The sequence below is a fragment of the Falco biarmicus genome, chromosome 1 (genome assembly GCF_023638135.1).
Source record: "Falco biarmicus isolate bFalBia1 chromosome 1, bFalBia1.pri, whole genome shotgun sequence".
NCBI lineage: Eukaryota > Metazoa > Chordata > Aves > Falconiformes > Falconidae > Falco > Falco biarmicus.
The window spans coordinates 40,193,571-40,218,074 of record NC_079288.1 but is presented as its reverse complement, the minus strand read 5'-3'; the positions used below and the strand labels follow the sequence as shown (position 1 = coordinate 40,218,074).

The following is a 24,504-nucleotide window of genomic DNA, read 5'->3' as shown; positions in this document are numbered from 1 at the left end:
AAGGGGAAGCACGTGAATGGCCCAGTTGTCATCGCATTTTATTTTTCCTCCAACTTTGACTAATGGTGCATTTCCTCTGGCCTCCCACGGCCGTCCGTGGCTGACTTGCTTTGTCACTCTTCACGTCTAGTCGCTGCCTTTACTGTCCACGCTGTTCCCATGGCAGGAACCCGGTGTCCTCTAAAAAAATGCACAGGCACAAACCATCTGTCATTCTTCCCACTCCTCTTTCAAGGGACCACTTCCCATATTGTGTGGCCTTGCAGGCTGAAAGCAGTCTGCCTCCCCTCTGCGTGCCTGGAGTACATGCCAGCTCTCTCCCCCCACTTGATAAGGGACCTCCCAACATTCTGCCTGTAAAAATACTAATGGGCATCTCCCTGTTGATAACCAGCTCAGCCTTTTTATTGTGTTCATGGAGTGATAAGTTGTCTGGATCAACAAGGAATTGTCCCTTTTGCCACTTTGCAGGCAAAGTTATTAGGGTCAAATTAGGTGTGAGCTGTGAAATTAATCATTGTAACCACAAATAATTTGCAGTGTGCTATGGACAAAGGAGAGAAAGAAGCTGGAGAATGGAAGGGGAAATCATTGTAGGGCACAAAAGACCAAAGTGATTGGGAAAGAGGGAGGAGAGTGGCTGGCAACACTGTACAGGACGTTGAGCTAGGCCTGTAGGCTGTGCTGGGTTTCGTCTCCTGCACCTGCAGACTGTGAAACCACAGAACAAGATAGTTCTTTAACATCATTTGAGAGTCCTAATTAACCCACACCCAAGGTGTATTAGGGAGAAGTAGACACCTGACTTTGCACCAGGAACAGTACTTTTATTCATGTGTTAGTTGATGATAATCCTTGCACATCTCTATATGTGGCCCCACCAGAGGCATGCTGATGGGTCTTGTAATAGGTGCTCTAGGAAAATCTGCAGCTATGGCTGTTGATGCAGACCAGTCTGTGCCTAAACGGCATCTGTCAAATGGGCAACACTGATAGTGTAGTTAGATATTCTTTTATGCTTAGAAGTTACAAAAAATAATCATACAAGCACTTTTTTTTGTATGCTTAGTTAAAAAATTTGGAGCACTTTTGTTTCTTTTTTTTCAAGTATTGGCTTGTGGAAGATGTAGTCATCTGAATTGCTAATCTGAATTACATGGATCTAGTCTGCTGGAGGTGAAGTCCAACAGATCTAAATTACTGTAATTTCTAAGCTAAAAATCCCATCCGTTGCTGAGGCAGCACTTGACAATATGCATGTGACCTACCTCTAGGAATTATGTCTTCTGAATCATGCCTATTTCTACAGTGTAGCTTAGACTCACTGCTTGAGGACACAGCTTCTTCGGTCAGTTGTTGCCAGGGCTGTACTCACAGCAGTATTTAAGAGTTGATTAGAAGTAAGCAATGTAAATAAACCCTTCAGTTTAACTGGCATGACCATGTTTTTCCAGAACCATTAACGAAGTTTGAGAGAAGGAAGATGCAGCTTGGAGGTCAAACCTATGAAAGCAAAGCCTCTTTGACAGACCAGGAGCTCTGAGTGAATCTAATTCTACCTTCAGAAACGGGGGAGCTGTGAGGGGACTATGGGAAGAGAAGACAGTGCAACACCCTCTGAAAAGCTCCCATTTTCTTCTCTGGGGTGAGAAGCCTGAATTTTATGCCTAAGATACATAGCTGAAGGTGTGCTGAATTTGCTTGGAAATGCTGCAAAGCTATTCTCATTTCCTGTAACTGTTGTAAGGTTGGCATTTTTCCATGGCTAAGCCGCAGGTTTTAGCTAGCCAGAATGAAGTGGCAGGAGAAATTCACTCTCTCTTTCATCTTATGGTGTATCTAGGAAGGCAAGAACCAAGACTTTGAACCATTAATTCCTAAGTCTGTGGCTTGATTTGCTGCAGTAGAAACTGTTTTAAGGGTTTTGTCTTCTCTTACCAAAGCTAATTGTTAATTGCATCTTATTTTCTCTAGCCACTGCCACAAGGAATGACTGCCTTCTGTGCTGATGACAGATGTGCTTCTCTGTTATCAGACACTGCTCCTTTGCCATCTCAGTTTCATAACAATTGCCTCTGCCTAGGAGCCAGTGGAGCAGTCATGTTGGGCAAAGCACTTCTCTGAGGAGGAGAATGATCGATGATGGAGTGATTCCCTTTGACATGGCTAGGGCACTGAGGTTGTGCTAATTTTTTATCCCCCCCGCAACATTCCTCCTTTCCCTGCTCTGAATTCTTAAAACAAATTGTGGCATTGCCATATGAACAACACTCAGAGACAATGCTATAGTAACTTAAAAAAACATGTTTTGTGGCACTGCTATATGTCACTTTTGTCAAACTTGTCAGGAAAGAGATAATTGCTACAGGTGGCAGAGGCTGGCAGGTGACCATCAGAGGGTACACAGGGAATAAATTTGACTGCCTCTGCCAAATTTCTAGCCAGCAATAATGCTTCCTTTTTTCTTATTAATGTCATATATGTTATTTTGCTACAGCTTGCATACTGGTCTCCCTCCTGCACACAAGGAAGAAGCAGGTCTGTCACTCATACTGTGCCAAGGTTCTATTGGGCCCCAGGTGATAGGTTTGCAGTGATGCAGTTATACTGGCACAAAACTCTGGTGATGTTGTACCAGCACAAAGCAAAGCTTGTCTGGAAGCAGCTTGCTCTGAAAAGCATCTGCAAGCAGTACAGATATATGTCCTCATGGAGATGGGTTCTCAGGACTGGATCTCAGCTGTACTGAGAATCAGCATTGTATTCACGTACTTCCCTGAAATATTCTCTAATAGTTGGTTTGAACAGTCTTTAGCAGAGATCATATTTCTAGTTTGGGATTCCCTTTATACATCTTTCATTAATACAGGGATTCTCCGCAATCAGAGACCAGCACCGCAGAACAGCTGGATCTATTTTGGCTTGACAAGGGACATGGGCATTTTTTTATATATATTTATGACTCTTGTGAACATTCAGAATGCTTTTTAGAAATATTAAAAATAATCAAGGGTTCTGGAAAGAATTGATACTGTGTTGCCGTCATCTGCAGGAGTTCTTCCATCTTCCTCTAGAATATGTATTACTAGCTGACACTGTGATCTAACTGGTCCAGTCTGGGAATTTGTAGCTACAGCTAGAGGAAAAAGGAGGCTGTGAAGGGAATTGGTATCTCTTGATCATCAGAGAGAGAAAATATAATACAGGCGGCAGCCTGGCTGCCCCTGGAGCAAGTCAGAGGCAAGAAGCTTGCAAGCAGGCACCTCAGAAAGCTCCCTAGAGTTTTCCTCTGCCTGCTGCACCCGCTGTGGTTACTTGGTAGGTTGCTTGCCCTGCTTGTCTTGAGGTAGCTAGAGTTGAAGCACATGTTTTCCATTTAGAGCTTGGAGGATGCCCAGGTCTGACTTGGCATGCTGTCTGCACTGGGCATCAGCAGTACAGATGTGGAAACCACAAACCGATTAATATGAGCCTAGAGTAAAAACTCAAATAAGCTTATAAATAAAACCAGACTTGCAGATTATTTGTTTCCATATTAGTCTATAATAGACCCTACTCAATATGTTTGTTTTATTTGGTTTGGTGACCGACATAGGTATTTATTTTTCCAATAAAAATTTAAATCAGAATACAACAGATGAAGTAAGCTTAAATTATTTGTGCAGAAGATGATTGCAACTGTCTGAAGCATGTAATTCCTTACATGAAATGTTAGCCTGCTTTGAACAGAGATGTGACAAACTCCTCAGTATTTAATTTACCATTCCATCATAGCTCCAGATCCTACATTTATATATTAAAATGGACTCCTAAATGCACTCTAATCCTCAACGAACAATCCAGAGGTGTTGAATGGCTTGGTGGATCTAATTCTTGGTATAAGCCACATCTGTATGATCCTGGGTGAGTCACTAAATGTTCCTTATGTCTTAGCTTCAAGTGGTGACTGGTTTTTTTTCCCTTGCCAGCCTCCTGCTCAGCTCTGGGCATGCATGAGGACCTCCAGTGTTTCTTTCCAGTGCAATTTCAGCTGCTCCAGTGCAGGTAATGAAACCATCCAGAGAAGAGAGTTCCAAAGAATCATCTGAGAAGATTCTTCGACAGTGCTGACAGATGTTTTACTCAGTGGGGATCTCTTCCTGGTAGCTGCTGCCCCTTTATCCAAGGTGAGATCGCCTTGATTCAGCTCCATTTAAGGAGAGCTGTACCAGAAGAAAATCTATGGTTTGGCAGCAGTAGGGCATCTAGTTTATTTTACCTGTACTATGACACTTAAGATGGGACATCTGCACAAAGCCTGACAGGTTTTTTAAGTGAGATTTGTTGTACCAAGGCCTTGTACACGTTTGTGTTAAGTAGTATCTACAAGTGATCAATTAGGGCTACCTAGCTTTCAGACAATACCAAGGTGACGTAATTGGAATTGTGCTTCTCCCTTAGACTTTCTAAACAGACAATAGAGGGAAACAAGCACTTCCACATGCTGGTTTGGATCTCACATAGGCTGTCAAGGGAGCATGCATTTCTTGCATCCCAGTGGGATGAACCTGAGCCTTGGATAACTGTTTACTGTGACTTTTTTTGTGCTAGTGGGGTTCTAAGACAAATGAATAAACAAACAGCGCTCTCTTCCCATTTTCATCTTGTAAAAACATAATGGAAAAAACTCTCACACCCTTTGTTAGGGTGTCAGTGCCAGAGGAAAGACACTAGCAGTTATTCCATTCAAGTGTCCAGTTTTTCTTTCCAATTGTTTCTCTGGGTTCTTTTTTTGTTTTTTTCCCCTCTTCAGCTGGTTGAGCGATGGCCTGTTCTTATGAAACAAGTTTTCACCTTCACAATGGTCCTGACTTACCATTGTTTGAAAGGCAAGAGGGTCACTCAAGATAAACTCTCTTGTGGTAGATAGTGTTTTTCCACGTGGAAATGTTGGAAGGCCACTCTGTGCTGTCAGCCTAGAAAGCACAGAAGATGCCTTCAGACTCCCCAGGTGCCTCTTGTGTTTGTTTTCTAATGTTATGGCACATACAGTATCATTAATATTATGTCCAAACCTTGTCTTTTTAAACAAAGGCAACACATCTAACCTATTAGTCAGCTACAGGGAAAAAGGAAAGGATGAAGTCAACACTGTAAGGAATTAACCCTTTCCATTGTCCAGAGAAGAAATCAAAGATGATATGACCTCCTTAAACTGCAAAAGAAAATTGATTTTCTCTCACAAAGTAGTAGAAATAATTCCTTTTACTTTGGCATTCAGATGTAAAATGCAACAGGAATCAGAAAAGACTGGGGACTTACAAGACATCATTCTCTTTCCCATGGTACATGCCATTGAAGGGCAGGAAATTTCCCTCCCACCCACCTTTTTCTTTTTTTTTTTTTGGATTCTCCATTTCCCTGTGGCCTGCCTAGGGTACTGGGCTAGGCTTGGCATGTAGACACAATTAGAAATATAGGCCAGACTGCATGGAGCAAAGTGTCCAAGTGCTGAGTGAGTGCCCAATGGGCCGTAGCAAAATGCACAACCAAGTCAAAGAAAAATGGAAAATATTTCATAAAGTTCATCTTTGCATCCCTTTTTCCTCTCTTGATATATGGCCCCTTACTCACAGCTGCCCGGGCCCTGGCCCGTGTGTAAATATGTCAGTGCACCAATGAGACGGAACACGGTCACAGAAACGCTGGCGGCTGTTCCCAGATAAAACGCTGAGCTGGAGCCGAGGCGTTTATTGTAAATAAAGATCAAGGCAAAGCAGCAACATTTCTGTTTGACTTGAGCCTGCCAAGGTTGCTCGTCCAGCTCCTTTCACGACTACCATATGTCTGCATGGATTTCCCCTTCCAGAAAGTGACACGTTACTCTTCTGACAGCTCTGCAGCCATTGCAAGTTCCTCGATACTTTCCATGTGTTGCTTTACAATAACCTGGAAACACTAGTGGCAGATGGGGCAATGGGTGCATGTGTGGGCGTGGAGGGGAGAGGCAGACTTCCAACTGTTCAGCTGTAATACTGCTGTACCTGAACAGTAACTTTGCGGGGTCCGGGACACGTTAAGGTTTTTTTTCGTTCTGCTCAGTAGAGGGCACTGGATCCTATAAATAGGAATTGCTACAGTGCAGCACAAAGGGCCTGATAGCTTTAGCAGATGGACTAATCTTTTTTCCTCTAGGTACTGGTGATGTGGAAGAGAAGTCTGCGGCTCTCTGCTGCATGCCGATTGACTGAGAGACGACCATGGCATGTGTTAGCAGGTGATAAACCTGTGTCTTTTACATGCATTTTTTATTTTAATTAAAGTGGTAGCTACAAAAATCAGCCATCTGGAAATCAGGTTGGCTAAAGTACTAGCCATCTGGCATCCTTCTGAACAGCAACACCAGCCAGCTGACACAACTGGGGGGAGATGCAAGCACCTACAAACTAGAGCCTGAACAGCCAGGCTGGGGTGGAAACTGGTTGAATTGTGCAGGCTTGTTCCTGCAGGCTACGGGGGAACTATAAGAGTGGTCTGAGCAGGGTTGGCTGAATCAGGGCATTTAGCCCTCTTTGTAGCCCTTGATCCAAAGTCCCCACATTTTCACTACTAAGTTATCATTTTTTCCAATGAGCTTGTCTTGTTGTTAGCAATATCCACAAACAGCGCACTGTCAATCTGTTCCATTCTCTCTCTTTCGTCACTAGGCTCCCTTTGCTGTGTGCTAGGGTTAGCATTTTCCTCACTCATGGCTCAGATAAGCTGTAAGCCAAAGGGACTAACAAAAAATCCCTAGGAATGTAGTTTTTTTCAGATGCTTTCTTGAAGTTTAGATGGATCTTGTGCATGTATGTTATAACATAATTCTTTTAATAATAAAAGTTTTAATGCTAATAAAGAACATATATTAAAAAAAACTTCTTAAGCCTTCATCTGGCACTAGTCTAATATGTTGAAGATTTGGCACAATTTACTCTCATAATTCAAGAATAAGAGCTGAAATTACTCATTCTCCACACTGACAGATACTGACCTAAGTTCTTGAGCTGACCTAGGATGCTTCACTTTAGATGACAGCTCCAAATGCAGGAAAATTGAATACTACCACAATATAAGCTTTAGCTCTGCTGAAGAAAACTACAAGGCAATGCTGTTTCCCAAAAAGCAGTTAGTAAGTTATTGAGGATTTTATACTTCTGTAGCAATGCATCTCACCACACCCTAGCAATTGCCGGACCCAAACTAGGGGTTAAATGTGCTGGAAAACATGGCAGTAGCTTCCAGCATTTGCTGATTCCTGAGCTTACTGGGACTCAGGCATGCCTGCCTTGCATAGCAGCAAGATAAGTCTCTAGAGCTGGGCGAGAGGAGCAGCTTTTCTTTCACACACCCTCTCACAAGTCTGAGCTCCTGCCTTTGTCTTGGCAATGCAACTTATGGTTCAAGAGCTGCCTGTGCATCACAGGTGGCTGGCCCTTGGCCTGTAGTGCTGTGCCGCTGTTCCCATTTAAATCAGACAGAAACCATGATTGCTAAGGATTGTGGGTTTGTTTTTTTTATTAAATAGGTCAGCAGGCCCTAACAGTTGGCAGCCATCTCCAATCTGGGAGCTGTGTGATGAAAGGCCATATTATGGCAGGCTCCAGTGTATCTTTTTATCTGTCCTACTTGGTACGGCATGTTCCAGGTGGAGACTGGCAGGATGCTAGTGCTAAACCCTGCCCTACTGCCGTTCCTTCGTGACAACAGCAGTATCCTGGCTTCTCATTCTGTATTCAGATCCAGATCCCTTTGACTTCCCTGGAAACTACTGCTCCCATCACAGTCCTTTGATATGTGGAGATCTCCTGATCTCCACGGCACCGTCTTCTGGGAAGGGAGATTGATCCCTTTTAACTTCTTTCCAAACAGATGTGCTCTTGAAGTGGTTCCTGTAGTCTCTATTAGGCTAAACCAGGTATAAGTTTTGTAACCAACTTCACCTTCCACTACAGAAGCCTGATACTGTACCTTCATTCCTGGTACTGTAAATCATTATTCCTTAACACCACTCAGTAGAGAAGGATGTAGATCATAAACTTGGCCATAAATTTGTTCAGTAGCAATTTCTCTTAGCAGTTTTAAAGTGTGATTTTTAGAATATCTTTTTTACAGTTCCTTGACAGGTTAATGGGGTACGTGGACAGGAGACTTTTGCTTTATCCCCTGAAGCCCTGACAAATTGAGGTGTTGCCTGGCTCAGCTCCTAGGCATGAGATGAAGGACTAACTTGGACTTCTCTCCCGTGATTTCCTGATGCTCACTGGTGGAGAACAGACATGATTCAGTCCAGAAGGTACTGCAGCGTGCTCCTGGGTATTTGATCTGCCAAGCAAGGCTGGTAGCATCAGTTCCCGTAAGATTTCACTCTCCTGAGGCTGGTGTCAGCCCCAGGTAACTCTCAGAGGCCTGACATCAAACTGTGTAGTTTTTTAAGAAGCCAACTGAAAACGTGGTGCTGTTATTATCTGACACTGGCTGAAACAAAAGCCAAATGTTGATGAATGTCTGATCCTAAAAGTAAACAGCTTGATTTTTTTTTTTCTTTGCAAGTCAGGGGCCCTCTAGGGTTTATCTGATTTTGGCAATCTCCTGCACATTTTGAGGCCTGGAGCATGGTTTTAATTGTTACATCACAAAAGTTGCCAAATAACGTTGAATGCTCCTTAAAAACTCTCTCAATTTTATGGAACTTCTCAACGGCTTGACTAATACAATAATTGCTGGAACTCGGCTATGTTGCCTAGTGGCAAATGGAATTTTTTCATAATGATCCTGTCTGTCGTTAATAGCAGGATTTGTTCTTTCTCTCAGCGGGAGAGAGGCCAGAAAGCCGTGGTATCTGTCTTTTTTAATGACAGCCAACAGCAAACGGATAAAATAATCAATTATATCTACAGATAGGTAGATAAAGTATAATTTATCATGTCAAAAACAAAAATGTTTTTAATTGGGCTGTTAATCATTTTGTAATTTTAACTAAAGGGATGGGGGCTCTACTTTGTGGTCAGACATCACTAATATTTCATACAACATTAGCTGGTCTTATTATAGCTTTAATAATAGTATTTACTACTAACTGTCAAAATATAAAATGCGATTTCTGTTCTCATTAGCTGAAGCTTTTGCAATTATAAAGGGATGCCCTTCCCTTTTATTTTTCTTCTTCTAGAAAGGTCCAGGGAAAAAAAAGGGGGGTGGGGGTGGTGTTCAGCTGACTAATCAGCTGTAAAGATTTCTAGAATATGCTGATCTTTCTGTTTGATTAAGAGTACCCACACAAGTTACCAACAAATGTGTTACTGAAATGATGATTTGTATTTTTATTTTTTTACAGCAAAGCATATAAGCAGATTAGTATAACACAGCAAAGATTGGAAGCTGGGAGTTTTGATTTCTAGTCACACCTGTGTTGTCTTGTGGGAAGCTGGGCAGATCATTTAATCCCTCCTGACTTGCTTTCCCTGTCTGTAGTGTAGGTATTAGATAGCTGCCTCATCAGATGGCTATAGAGTATGTAAGTGTTGTAAGATTCCTGAAAATTTGTAATAAAGATGGCAAACATCTGGATGGATGGCTGCAATAGCAGCCTTTCTGACAGCTAGCTCTTTGAGGAAGGAAATGGGAAGTTTATGGCTGGACCTAAATCTTCCCCATATTATAACTGAAAATGTTCTCAACAATGCTGCCTGATCTCAGGATCAGCAAAGAATAATCTAGCAGAAAAATCTCACAGCACTGGGGTACTTTGGCTGTCTACTCTTTTGTTATTATTCCTATTGATGTCGAGAGCAGATGCCCTGTGCAGGACTAGATCTCTATTTTACCTATAAATTCTACATTTTAAAAAATGCCAGCCATGCTAGGAAAATAAATGTGACTGTTGAGCACCCCTTTGCCTCAAGTACACTGGAATTGCTTCCCTGCTCCAGAAGTGTTTTGCAGAGGCAAATTAATCTCCATTCCTCTTAACTTGGTGCTCCTCTGAAAAGCTCTACCTGCCTTAAAACAAGAGCCAGACCAAGTATGTGTTTGGGAGCAGAACATGCACTTAGCATTGTCTGGCAACAGCAGATTTCATTTTCAGTGGTACAGTGGGTGGTTTTGGCTCTAGGCTTAATTTTACATGCATAGCATCTCCCAATGATGCATGTAACACAGAGAGGGGCAGAACTGCCCTTCCTGTAACTGGATCTTCCCTGGGAGCGGGGGAAATTTAGTGGATTGAGTGGGTTTTTTACAGGTCTAATGGCAGGATTGAGGCCGTATTCGTACTGGGAAACAGGGAGGAGAGGCTCTGGGGCTGGCTTGCCCAAGCATAAATAAATTGGAGGTGCACGAACATTCAAAAAAATTCCCAGAGAATCACGTTGCACAACTTAATGCGCCTGGTGCCTTCACCTGTGCCAATTTTATGTGACTCTTAACTCTGGCGTTAAATAAAAAGGAGACTTGCTCTAATGACATCAACAGCCTGCGGTGAAGAAAATATGCCGCTACTTTGATACAGATCCCCTTTTAAGGAGGACACAGTAGACAGCAAAGGCTCTCTTTCCCATCTGTTAGGTGAATGTTATGATTCCCTGCTCAGAAGGCTCTCAACAACACTCTTCTGCTTTCAGTGTTACGCTAGATAATTTTTAATAAGAACATGGTTATCTGCTGCCTCTGTTTTTGCCACCTTGATTTTACTCTCCTTCTCCATTACATGAAAGGATGGAAGAGGGGGACATGCATTGGCTGAGGTAGGGGAGAAAATAACATGGGGAGGGCATTAAATGAACCAGCTGTTATGTGTGAAGTATCTGCTTTCTAATTGCTTCTGTCGGAATTCAGGGGAAAAAGGCACTGGCTACACTTAATTAATAAGGCAGGACTCACATAAACTCCAGCTGTGAGCGCAGGACTGGTCTTTAAAGGCTAAGTTCAGGAGGTGGGGCAGAGAGTTCAATTTCCTTGCACTAAATCCCATCCCATGCTGCTGGTAGTGTGTGTGTCCGCTTAAGCCTTGTGGTTGCTCTGTCTGAACCAGACATGAGGTATCTGTTGCTGTCCACGTGCCCCACCCCAAGAAAAATGATCTGTCCTCAGAAATCAAAGGTGTGAGGCTGTGTTTCAAGCTAGGTTGAAACCGCTGTGTTTTCACTGGAGTTTGGAATCCCTAAAAAGTAGGGATGTTTGGATCAAAGGGTTTTGTTCAGATTTAACAAAAGCATGAGCTTTTGCAGCTGGACCAAGATACGGGTTTGCCCCTTGGTCCTCTTTTCTGCCTAGTTCCAGAGGGTTTGGATTTGGCATCTGCCTCAGGAGCTTTGCTGCAAGGGTAGCACTGATGGGGTGGTTGTGCAGCTGATGCCTCCAGACCGTGTCCAAAGGCCATTTTCCAATGATCCCTTTGAGGAGAACAATGCCTAGTTCCTCTCTCTTTTTTGGAGAAGGGCTCAAAAAGATCATCAGAAACTTTGTGGATTTGCAGACCATGCCCCTAAAGCCCACATGAAAATGTGAATGCACAGTGTTTCCCCATTTGGTCCTGCTCCAGGTGTCACTGTCATAGGATGCCCTGCATGACCAGTGCAAGGTCTTCCCAGTCACAGCACAGCAGTACTGGGGTCTGTGCTGAGACCAAAGTCGTCTTCCACTTCCCATGGGATGGCATCTCTGGATTTCAAAGCTTGTTTGTGTTACGCTAGAAAACAGTGGAGTCAGAAAAAAAGGTGGAGGGGATGTTCCCGTGTAGTTACCCTGTTTTTCCTCACTGGCTGTGGAGGGAAATGAGCTTCCTGCTTAAGGTGAGGTGTCATATGCTGGATGGAAACCTTTGTGTCCCTTTTTTCTGACCTTTTGCTGCCACTGCTCAGGGCAGGTCTCTTCCAGTGTGATCACTCTCCTTCACAGGCCCTTTCCTTTCCTGGTGCTGTGCTCCTGCCTTGCATCAGTCCTGACGCTCCTCAGATGAGTGCTCCGGTCAGCACAAGGGAGGGGACATAGCCATGTGGCTGCAAATAGGCTGGGAAAGGAGGAGTGCTCATTTTGGCACAGAGAGCCCAGCTGTTCGTTCTCACCGCACCCTTCCTCCCCAGGCTGGAGCTGAGCAAGTCTCCATTTGACATTGTCATGCTCTTCCCCCCTGCTCTGGCCCACCCCACCCCCCAACCCCGCTTGGGATCACCCACCACCTTCCATGAGCTCAGAAAACGCAAGAACCCTTCAGATTCCTGGTCAGAGCCCTTTGTTGTTTTGAAAGGTAAAATAATCCAAGGCTTAAGCATCAAGAAAGGATTCAGGTGTTTTGCTGCTCCTGGTTTCAGTGACAGCTAGGCCTGGTGTGGGACTAAACACACAGATACATCAGTAGCCCCAGTCCCTTGAGGTAGCTGCATGGAACTGGACTTCCCACCCAGAGAGAAAAACAATTCTTGGGTGTTACAGCATGTTTCCAAGCAAGCAAGGTGGGGCCTCACTTTGCAAAGTTCTATAAACAGCAGCTCTTTGTCTCCTCCATTTCTCTTCACCCTGAGCGTGTTGCTATTTTCAAAGGTTGGTTTCAAAGTGCTGATTCACAGCCACCAGCTGTATTATTTTATCTGAGGAGATTAGGGCTGAGAATGTCGTGGTTTTGTAGTAAAGACTCCATTGAAATAGCAGCGTATTTGACATGAGACTGTTATTTATGCTCAAATAACCATCTCATTTAAGGATACTTTTTTTTTTCTTTTCCCAAGTTTAGATCAATCATGTATGGAGACAAACTCCCACTCAGCCTCCCTTGGCCCCTAATACTTTCATTTCATTCTTCTGCTTATTATTTTATGATTTTGTCCTTGACTGGAACATTTATCTCTTGTTCTTCCTTACATGCACCATTAAAGAGGGAAAGAACCTACATGTAAAACTCAAGCCTTGTGTAGCTCTTAAGCCATAAATAATGTTTTATACAGATTCTAAGATTATTAAATCCTTCTAGTTAGCCTCCCTCTTACTTTTACAGCTCATCTGATTAGAGGGGACATATTCTTTTGAAACTTGTCTTAACTATGTCTATTTTGCTTTTGCAAGCAGACATGAGAAGACAGGATCTGGCTGTGTGCATTGCTGATCAGAAGACTTGCCATAGGAATGCAAAAAAAGTTTGCCTGCAAAAAAACTGATTGTTGGCATGGAAAAACCTCCAGTGAAGCCCTGTAATCCTGAGGTGTAGTCAACTTCCCAAATACAGGTAACTCAACAACTGAAATTGAAATCTATCTGGGGATGGAAATGCATTCAAAATAGACTTCTGGAGAGGGCTGACAGGCATATAATTAGTGACTGGTATGAGGAGATAGTTAAGCTCCGGTAGTAACTGATTTTGCACAGCTGTAGGAATTAACCCATTGGGCTCTCTGTATCATCTCCCCATAACTACATGTCCGGCTCCTTTTGATACTGGCTTCATTGAGCCAGGCATCTGAAGCTCAGCTTTTCCGTGCAAATGCAGCCAAACTAGCTGCCACAATTTGCAGAGATCCTGAGACTAGCGCTGAGCTGCTCTTCTTTCTGCTCAATTAAATCTGCTCAACTCAGACAGTACCTTAGGGGTATGGCCAGTTAGTCAGGCCTTGCCCATATTACAAATTATGGAGCTGAGCACAAAGAGGAAAAAATATCCTTAACAGAGATGTGATGAAAAGCCTCACAGTAGACAGCCTACACAACAAAAAGATCTCCTTCAATTAGTCCATGGTCATCAGTGAGGGCAAACATCTCTGCCTCTTGGGCCAGACAGGGTAGTGTTTTAATAACAGGCATAAATCTCTTGTGCTTTTCTCCTCGTGACCTAGCATATTCTGTCAGGGCAATGCATACCCCAGAGGAGGAGTAGAATTTATGTGTACAATAAAATAATAGAGCTTCAGTGATATCAGCTGTTTGATGAACTTTAATATACATTTGCTATAAAACAGGCAGCAACTACGAGAATGTGATACCCAAATAAAAATCCATGATCCATTTGCAAGACAGATCTTCAATTTACTCACATTCATGTGAAAGAGACACATAAAAATTATATCCATGCTTAAAATCACTTAGAAGCAGTCTGAAAGACCCCACAGTTGCAAGTGATACTGCAGTACTTAGCTAATACTCATGTTTCGATGGTTTTGCCTTCATGATTCTTCCAGTGGTTCCTTTATGTTTTCTGGTATTTTGCCAAACACCTGTGAATCAGTGTACAACAAATATTCCTGCCATTTAATTTAGCCTTGCACAGAAAGGCTATATTAGGCCTGATGCAGACCTAATCCCAAACCTCTAAAGAGGTTTAAGGTGCTCTGGTTTCACCTAATCCCGAAACCTAAACCAGAATCATTGAAAACCTCCATAACACCACAGGAATGGGCAAATAAAGGGTTTCCACTATGAAATTATTAAAAGGACACAGTGTATCTTTTGGATTTGAGACCTAAAGCTTTACCTAAGGAGCTTGGACTGTCCACAATAAAAGTGTTTATTTTGAAGATAGGAGGTTGAAAGGTTTATTTGTCTAGAGGGCTTGATTCACACCTCTCTCCCGCCCCTCCAAAAAAAGAGGGGTGATTCCCTAGAAGAGTGAAAAATGGGAAAAGGGATGAACAAGTAACAAGGCAGGGGTAGCCCAGCAAAGCAGCCAAAAATGAAGCCCAGGTTCCTGTTTAAGCCTCAGTCATGGCCCCTGTGAGAAAGAGGGAGAGCACAGCCCCTGGTGCACAACTGGGCTGTTGTTTGTTGCAAGGAACTTCAGGAACCATTTCCATAAGGAAAGGGTTATCTGTGATATAATAAATACATTGCTGCTGTTCAAAATTGAGAATCTGCTCTTTGGAGATCTCTTACTGATGGGAGATAACATGTAAAAACATGCACTGTAATGGAACTTTCAATTACAAATTGCATCCAACTGTAATAAATTTGATCTTGCATTAATTCATGTTAGATTAATTGGATTCTGTCATTCTTGAATTCTGGTAACCACTTTATCTTGCCATATAACTCGTTACCTTTGTGTTGTGAAAGGGGTATTTCATTTTCAAGGTGACTGTAGGGAACGTTAACTGTACCATATTCTAATAAACATTTAGCTCCTAACAAATTAAAGACCTGAAAGTATACTGCACATGTGGTTTCATTATGCATAGCATTTTATAGCAATGATCTGCTGCTCTAAATCTCTTAATTCAAATAATTTCAGCAAAACATGTAGGTATATATGGGGATATATTTGTGTGTTATACAATACTGAAGGTATTTACTTATGCTTAGGATATTCCTAATAATGAGAGGTATAGCCTCCTCAGTGTACTGCATTTTCATAACTACCAAGTGCTGCGTAAGAGCCCTTTACAGCACTGATTTTGGAATCAATGTTCCTACTGATGACAGGTTCGATATAATTTGAGTAGAAAAGCAAGCCCCAGATTTACCTTCACAAATTCACAAAAAATCTCCATGCCTTTGTTTGCATCAATAGAAGTGGAACAGGATAGCACTTACTTAACAGCACTGTGGTACCCTAGGTGTAATTTAGCTTTGAAAGACTCTTCGACTCTATAAGCAAAAATGGCAGGAAAACTGAAAAACATTAGTTTTATGAGGTACCGATCTTTCTAGCTGGAATTATAGCAGTATAGCCTTCCAAGAAGCTACATAAATGACAAGGCTTTCATCTCCTAGCCAGGTGACATAAGCAAATGATGGTTTATTTGCTTTCCTTGAGCAAGTCTTGGTGTAGCTGGAGAGCAACAGGGGGTTCTTAAGGGGGGAGACTATGCCTTTCTGCAGTGCTGTCATGTGTCCGTGCCTGCGCTGAGCTTGCCATCGCCTGTCTGAGGGTGGATGGGTATGTTAGCAGGGTACAATTCCAATCCAATGGAGCAGCATTTTTGTTCTAGTTGCAACAATGCATACTGTGTTATTTAACTGTTGCCTGATTTAGTCCAATTACAATACCTAACCGTTAACTTTCATTTGGAACCTTTTCAGGAGGCAACTGTCTTCTCTAAAGAAGCTCTCCTGCTGGACAGTATCTGGAAAATAAAGTGTGGCTGTGTTGCACTGACAGACGGGGGTCTGCTTATTCCCGAACAAACCCAGATTGGCAACAGTTGCCACAGAGGCAGGTGAGTTCAGGAAGCCGCTAACCCTGCGCTCAGCAGAGCTCCTGGCAAAGCAGTGCTGTACAAGCAGAGTGGCAGCACGCCCAACTGCCTAGCGCTCACTGCACCGATCAGGCTTTGTAATGAGCTACGGTGAATCTCTCAAGTGGCACACCGATGCGACGCCTGCTCGGTCCAAGCCCTGCCTGGCACCAGCGCCGCGGCCTTCCCCGCTGGCTCAGCCCCCGCCTCAGCTCCCCACTCCCCCAGGCCTTGTCCTTCGCGCGTTCCGGTGCTCCTCCCTGGCTCCACAAAGCGGTGGCATGTTTCCCAGCGCCGCCTGGCCCTGCCTCCCGGTGAGGGCAGGGGCCTCCGGGTAAGGGAGCGGGTGGGCCCAGAGCGGCCGGGCGCGAAGCCCCTCGCCGCCGCAGGACCCGCAAAGCGGGGCCGCTTACCGGCAACTGCACTGCCTCCCGCCGCCCTGCGGGGGCCTCCCTTTGCGGCCAGATCGCCCCGTGGGCACTCGGGGCTGGCGACGGCCCACCGGCGGCCGCGCCGGGCCTGGCTGGCCGCGATGCGCATGCGCGCCCCCTGCGCCCCCCGTGACGTCCGCGGGCATCACGCTGGCGCTCGGCGCTCCTCTGCGCCTGCCTGGCTCCCGGGAGGCAGCCTTAGGTACAGCGGAGGATCGCCGAATCATCGCTGCCACGCTTCCTCACCAGGCGGAGCGGCGCTCGGTGAGAGGTGGCGGGGAGGCCGGTGCGGGGGAAGGGCAGGGAGGCGCGGGGTGCGGGGAGCCACCCTGCAGCCCCGCCGCCGTGGGAGCCTCCCCGCTCGGCTGCCGGGGAGGCGCGAGTAGCGCCCGTAGGCGGAGGCGGCGGTAGCCTTGGGGGGGCCGCCCCCGGGCAGCGGCGCCGCCTCCCGCCTCTGAGGCCGCGGGGCGAGATGGGGGGAGCGTGCGCCTGCGCGCGGGCGTCGCCGCGGTAACGGCGCGTGCGGGACCGCCGGCAGGGAGAGCCCGCGCAAGGCGCGCGCCGCGGGACCGTTACCCGCCGCCCGCGTCGCGTGCCCCCTCAGAGGCGAGGGCGGGAGCGGCCGCCTGACCGGGTGCCTGTGGTGGCTGCGGCGGGGGGTGCGCGGAGCCTGTCCCGGGCGGGGCCGCGGGCGGCGGGACGGATGGAGGGAGAGGTAGTGCCTGCAGCTGACGAGGGGCCTCCGCTCGAGAAAAGTAACGTTTCGATTAGAGTGCGCGTCCGCTTAATTGCAGCTGGGCCGCTCTGAGGTAGTTTGCCTGGGGAGTCCCTGTGCAGGGGCTCGACTGGCGGCTGTAATGCTAACGCCTCGTGCTTTGAGTTCAGAATACACCCGATCAAATGTTTAATATCAGCGAGCCATAAATACCAAACCGAGTTGTAATGGAGCTTACAATCCTAATGTATTGAATTTTACAACTCTTCCATAATAATCCTAGTGCTTTTCTTTTATGACCGACAGAAATGAATGTTTTTAAGGTATCTGAAAGTCAGCGGTAGTGGGTGAGCTTTCGTGAGCGCTGGCCCCCGTTCTGTTCCATGGGGAGCACAGCCTCGGGTGGGTCGGGCCTTGCTCCGGGCCTTCCTCCTGCCACCTACGAAATGGTGGTGATGCTCCTCAGGAGGCTTACAAGTGCTTTATATACCTTTCAGTTGAAAGCATTTGCAAAAATAAAGTCTTATTGTTAATAGTACATATATTACATATGTTAACATACATACATATGTTAATAGTACACAAGAAAATAACGTGGTATTTATTAACTCGATAGAGCTCAGACCTGCTTGGTCTGGTCTCATAGCTGGCCCCACCTTGAGCTGGAGGTCAAACTGCAGGCCTCGAGGTCCCTTCCATCCAGAGTGCAGCTGTGACTGGATAATTAGTACACTGTGATTTGGGAATGCAAACTCCTGTTCAGATACAGCCTACAGAAAGCCTCATTTCAACACACTGACTCGAATCCCTAGGTTTTTACTTACTTGCAGAAAGTAAAGGAAGTCTTGCCTTAATGGATTTTTCGCAGACGGATTCATAGAAGGGGAAAGGAAAAGGTGATAACGGTCCTTTGCGCGCTGGGGCGGGGGCCCTGCGTGCCCTTGCCCCCTCTGCTGGCGGCCGGGGCCCTGCGCCGCGGCCCTGGGACGCCCGCGGCCTTACAGGTGTTTTCAGCGTTGTTTGCTGTGTGGCATTCGGTGGATCTAGCTGGCATTCAGAATGTCATCCTGCAGTGTCTGGCTGACATCTGCGTACTGACACCTGGCATTTGGATTCTTTTACTCTGTATTTTCTTTATAGTACTGGTTGTTTGAAATGAAGAAAATGCCTTATACAGCTCCTTTATATGCCAATTTACAGTAGGAAATAAACTATTCTCCGGATTCGGTAGCTTCATTTTGAAATGAACAAGTTAAAAAATAGGCATGGTGTGCTCTGGAAAAAATAGAGGACACAAGAGTGTTTTTCTATGGGGATCGCTCTGATGAGCACTTTTAGCACAGTGTCTTTGTGACCTGTCATTCTTCCAAAGATCCTTCCACCCCCCACCCCCACCCCAGTTTTAGTAGCACTTCTGTGAGGCTTTTAGAGAAGGATCCATGACTGGGAAGCATTTCATTTATAATTTGTCCTGTCTGCATAAGTTATGTGGAATATAAAGGACATTTTATTTATTGTTAACCAAATTCCTATGTTTTAAAGAAACTACTTAAGTAACTACTTTTGGTTTTTTTATGATTCCCATTTTCACTGATTTACAGGTAAACTAGTTTTTTCTTGTTGTTAAAATATTCTGCAATCAAGAATCAGGAAATCTAACTGTTTATTCTGGCTTGGATGTGTCATTATCAGTTATAAAGATTCTGCAGATGGAAATTATGTTGGTGCATGCACTAGAATAGATGCCAGTTTCTAATATCAGATAGTCTGGTTTTGGTTAATTGGTGTAGAGACTTACTTTGAAGCATTAGAATTACAATATTAGAATTGTAACGTATTAGGGAGCAGATCTGTTGACTAAGTATGTTATGCCTTTTCTAACCCTGTTGACCATTTTAGAATACTATGAGTTTCTTTTTGAAAGAAATGCTAGACTACTGACCCATATATATTCTTACATTCTGGAGAGACAATTTTTTTGGTATTTTGGTATTTGCATATCATTTAATTTGAGTACTGTTTCTCTGCAAGCTCAGCTATAACAAGGTATTATTTCAGTGGAACAGGAAGAACTGTAAACCAGTCATCGCTAATTAGCTTATGTGGGAGATTTAATGCTGAAGACTCTGGTTTTCCAAAATTATGTTCTATGAAGCACTGTCTTCATTGGGGAAGACAGCTGCTACAGCTGCTCTTTTGTAATAAATTGTTTTGTTGTAGCTATTTTGGATTATAGATGTATGTCAGTGAGATTTGAAGACAAACAGTAATGGTTTAAAAAAAGATGGTTGAACTTGCCTTTTTGGACACCTCTTCTGAATTATAATGGTGATACATTAATTTTGTAAAAAATTGAAATTTCAGTACAGTATTATGTGTTTGTGTGTATGTCTTTATAAAGGAGAAAGGTAAATTTAGTAGCAGTAATAGTGTTTTGATCCCAGAAATATCTGTGTGGATAGATTTATGCTTTCTTTGAAGAATGCAGTTTGACTGCACTAGAATATACTTGGTAGTATAATTGAAGAGTTTCAAATTAGTTATAGTTTGAAAACTACTTTAGCTACTGTTTTGTTTTTTCCCCCCAAACTATTGGTCTCTGTGGAGCAGTAAAAGTGATCGCAAAGCAATGAGAAAGAAATAGAACTACAAAAAAACCTGCACAACTTTTGCCCATGCAAGCCAGCTTCCTTTTGAGCTCAGTGCTGGCACAGCTGTGTGATCAAAAGTGGATTGCTGTTCATAAGCAATAAAAATAATGTCACAACTGTAATGAATGCACTTCCTATGTTACACTTCAATTCTATGGAGCTAATGTGGCATAGCTCATAATTTCAAAAATTGTTTTAATGGTGTTTATGACTTGGTGTAAATGCTCATATGCCATAGGATTATGTAAAAGAACTGGAATTTTGAGAGACGTCAGGTTTGCCATGTTGAGAAAAGTGAATTATTAAACAATAGGTGCCAGTTATCAAGAATAGATTGAAGAGCATGTTTAGGCTACAAATATTAGAGTCAACAGATTTTCTTAAAAAAAGATGTATTACTGGATGTAATTTAAAAGGGCATATATTAGCCTTGAAAGTTTCCGGACCACTAAACTGGAGAATCTAGGCTATGTCATGATTCAGAAGCACTTAAAATACAAATCAGTCTCTTCTGCACCTGAAAAGTGAAAGTTACAGGGGAAGCCACCTTTTCTGTAAATGGACTTACCAGCACAAGTCTTCAAAATTGTAACATCATACTGTAAGCAAATCAGGAGTCTTAGGAGCAAAAAATCTTTAAAGTCAGCAAATTTTCTCTTTCATGATTTATTTTTAAAGGTCAGAAGGTGACCATTACAGTCAAAAAATAGTAATTTGTACAGGAAAACCTTCCCAGATGAGATGCAACCCTGTCCTAAACCTCTGAGTTTGCAGCCTAAGTTTCCCAGAGCTGCTGGGTGACTGTTGGGCCTGTTCTGGACTGTTCTGAGCAAGAGCTATTTGAAAAGAAACATACACTAATGTTTAACATGTTTAACATTTTTAGTTATTCCATAGTTTTTCAGTAGAAGCTAAATTTCTTTGATTTAGGGGAGGGAAGGATTCTGCTTTAAAACATAACAGATAGGAATCTTAGGACAGACTTTTTGTACTCAGCTGGAGCAGCTGTAGATTCCCCACTGAAATGAAAATGCTACAAGTCAAGATTTAGAAAGGCAAAAAGTGTGACCAGAGCATTAAATAGAAGGGCCATATGATACCAAAATTAAGCTCTGTGTTTATTATAAAGAAAATCCTAGTTGTAGAAGGGGAAAAAAATGAACTTGTTCCACCACTTTCTTTTTTCCTCAGGAGAAAACAGAGAATATATCCTAGGTAATAAATCTGTTTTATGGCTCACATGAGAAAGGGTGGAGAAACTCCCATTATTTTCTTCCCAGAAATTGAAATACACATGAGCTAACATGGGAGACACTGGGATTTTCATCCAACAAATGTGCAGCTGGCTTCTGCTTTTATTATTTTTCTAAGCCTAATAATTTTTCATTTGATTAGCTGGTGGCTGACAAAACTATCACTTGCTCCGTGTTTTGTATGTTTAGTAGAGTAGGTGTGATGCGAAAAAGATACTGTAATACGTATCCAGAAGCATAGTTCAGCTTGTTTGGTTGTTCAGAAATTTCTACTTGACTCTCCTTAAAATGCAAGTTTCTATCATCAGGATTTGAGTTTGAATATTAAGAAAGTAACTTCTTGAGAACTAGAAACAGGAGAATTGTGTAGGCATTTGAGGATTTTTTTATTTCTTTTTTTGTAAATTCACATTGTAGAATTGCATGATGCTCCACACATAAATAAATTGTCAGAAACAAGTTGGCCATCCACAGTGCCAGTTTTGCATGAGGAAGTGGTGAGACTAAGGGAAAAAAGTCCTAGTTGGTGTTTGGAGGTGGGAGTAGGGCTGCAAACAAGGTATGTCAAGGATTTTTAGTGCTGTGGAGAAGACCCATGGGCACACTTACTGTGGGGGAAAAACCAACAAACCCACCCAAAACAATGAGAGAAAGTGAGCACAGACATGAATGTGGGAGAATAGGAGCCATCTAGGAATGAGGCTGCTCAGAGCCATGTCTGTGCAGAGATCTGTAAAGCCATGGATTCTCAATTTGAACTCAGGAAGGAAAATGGCCTGTCGCAAAACTTCTTTATGTGGCTTCTGCAGAATAAATAAAACATATTCAAGAACCCTGTATCCTGGTCTGTTTTGCATTGACCATTAATACCAGGGACAAAGCATATCGGTTTATTCTGTATTGACTCTCCTGGTGTCATACGATCAAATTATAGCTACGTTGCTATTTTGTTGTCCTGGGCAAAGCAATTCTAACACCTTTGCTGAGTTAGCAGAAGAGGAAGAAGAATGAAGTTTTATCCCAGATTGGTGGGTCTGTGTTGTCCAAATGTTTAGTGTGTTTCTAATCGTTATTTTCAAAAATTCCAAAACAACTTAATGTATTCTGGAGGCAGGAGAGAATGTGGGCTATCTGCTTCCACTTGAATATTGTGTGATGTCTTCTCTGGTTTTAATTTGTAGTCATTTATAAATGGTAGATGTTCAAAACCATATAGGAAGTTTTTTAGTGAAATGACATTGAAGCTACAGGGTCATTACAAAGCCAAACCAATACCTAACTTGAGGTCAGTTTAATGTCCTTTTATACAGTGGCTGGTTGGGCGACGAGTGATTTTGTAAAGACTAGTAGAATCAGCATACTATTGATCTAAGATCTGACCTAGCTCCATTGCACTCACTAAATAATTTTTGACAATTTCAAGCTCAGTAACTAGAAAGTTATGACTTTGCTAAATGCCATGAGCCAGTATATTTTCACACATAAGAAAAAATTAATGGAAACATAATGAGACTACTGAAGTGGCAGATCATCATGGGAGCTCTCTTTTGATTGTTTCTCTCTTAGAGACCTGATGTCTGCTAGGGATCAGAATACTTGGTGTATGGGACTGTTGCTTGGGTCATGGAGGCACATGTATCAGTGATGGCTTGTTCTGACTGGTTGTTGCCCAGTGTAAAGGCCCATGCCTCAGTCTCTCCAGAGGAGGTGTATAATCATTGCAGCCAACTTCACTGTCTGCCTCCTTTTTCCATAGTCTGCCTTGTTAGAATTTGCATTGCTGGCCTGCCAGTATTTAGCTATTTTCTCTAATAAATTTTCTTTTCTATGATGGGCCTGTTTGACTTTCTGAAGTCTTACTTTGAATGCTGCACCTGTGTTAGACCCTTTGATTCTTTTGTCCTCTGACACATGAGATGATGCCATGTTGGTTCCCAGCTGGGCAAACATGGTACTGTGTTGACTGTAGGGGATGTGTTCCCCTCATGCTGCTGGTTAGTAAAGGCCCTTGGAGGGTAAGTGCCTTGCTGTGGTGGCACACACTTTTCCCGCAGTGCAGCACTGTGGCCTTTCTTTGGCACGCTGTTCCTTTGTTCCAGGTGCAGAGGGCTCTCCTCCCAACTTGCAGCAGGTTGCAGAGAGGGAGAGAGTCCGTAGTGCTGTGTCACATAAACAGGTGATAGACACGCTTAACTGTAGAAAGGTCTCTCTAGCCTGGTAATGATACACAGCATTTATGCACTTTACATGAGGCTTGCCATGTCTGCTGCTGGTAACAGTTTGACCTTATTGAACAAGGCTCTCAAATTAGACAGTAATTGGGAACATGTGAAACATTCGGGACTTTTTTTTTTACTTTTTTTTCCCTAGTTGTGTGTTTAGGCCCCCCACCTTTAACTTCAACAATTGAGGGTGTTGGTTACTTCCTCCTGTGTTTGTGTAAGAAAAGCTTTTTATAGTCCGTTTTTCCAGTTGGCATGTGTACTTCCTCCATTGCAGCTTAACACATCATTCTTCCCACTCCCTCCCAAGCACTGAAGCTAATGGAAGACCTTTGGGGTTTTTTATTTATAATAAAAATGGAGCTGTGGGGTTGGAAATGGTTATTATTCCTGCTTTGAAATGTGTTCTTCGACAAGTTGTGTTTTGTTCTTGGTAAAGAAGCAGCATGAAAGGAAGCAAAGAATAATCAGCCTTATTTAGTTTACGGGACATTTAGGTGAAACTGGACGTTTCCCGTTTGCCTGAAAATCTACCTAGAAAAAAAAGTTTGTCAGAAACGTGAGTGGAAGTGGGCCGCATTCCATTTTTTTATGTAAAAGTTTCTTAATGTAATGCCAAATGTGAAGAATTTTTCAGTGTCATCCATCCCAAATTCTGCAAGGGTCCCAGCTGAGGTGAAGGCAGTTTAGGTGCTCCACATCCACCCATTATTTTGGCCTGTATGGATGAGGCTGGCACACTGACAGCACTTGAGCCTTGCAGATTTGGAGCTGTGCTGGAGGTCTTTCCTTTAAGCAACCTCAGTTATGCCAAAAAGGAAGGAGCCCCTTCAGTGGCTGGCAGAGGTATCTGTCGAGGACAGCATGCGTTGCATCTTGCTTAAGGACAGTATAGCACCTGGTTTACCCATGGCTTCACTCCTGCTTGCTGGATGTTTTTGTCACCATTTGTCCAAGACTGTTATTTAGCTCTGAAATAGAATCAGTAATATTTAATATTGCAGTCTTTTTCCCCCCTTCGATGACAGATAGCTTATTGAGAATATGTACTGGGAGT

General features: G+C 43.5%; 2 protein-coding genes and 1 long non-coding RNA gene across 4 annotated transcripts in view; 2 read left to right on the top strand and 1 right to left on the bottom strand.

Annotated features, from left to right (window-relative positions):
• Window positions 1-24,504, top strand: part of TXNRD2 (thioredoxin reductase 2) — a 94,419-nt gene that overhangs the window by 41,369 nt on the left and 28,546 nt on the right. The window contains exons 18-23 of the mRNA XM_056353721.1: window positions 1,455-1,645; window positions 3,969-4,166; window positions 6,175-6,256; window positions 8,134-8,314; window positions 13,081-13,237; window positions 16,021-16,157. The gene's annotated coding sequence lies outside the window, so the exon portion shown is untranslated. The remainder of the gene's footprint in view (window positions 1-1,454; window positions 1,646-3,968; window positions 4,167-6,174; window positions 6,257-8,133; window positions 8,315-13,080; window positions 13,238-16,020; window positions 16,158-24,504) is intronic.
• LOC130155900 (uncharacterized) lies at window positions 13,922-16,717 on the bottom strand. The gene is made up of 2 exons (XR_008824249.1): window positions 16,589-16,717; window positions 13,922-16,064 (listed from the first exon to the last, which is right to left on the bottom strand). It is a non-coding gene; the product is annotated as an uncharacterized LOC130155900 (long non-coding RNA).
• The window catches only part of GNB1L (G protein subunit beta 1 like), a 43,393-nt gene continuing 34,926 nt past the window's right edge, over window positions 16,038-24,504 (top strand). The window contains exon 1 of one of the 2 annotated variants that reach the window (XM_056353768.1): window positions 16,038-16,157. The gene's annotated coding sequence lies outside the window, so the exon portion shown is untranslated. Of the gene's footprint in view, window positions 16,158-16,735; window positions 16,871-24,504 lie in introns of those variants that run through there. The other variant, XM_056353757.1, reaches the window with a different exon arrangement.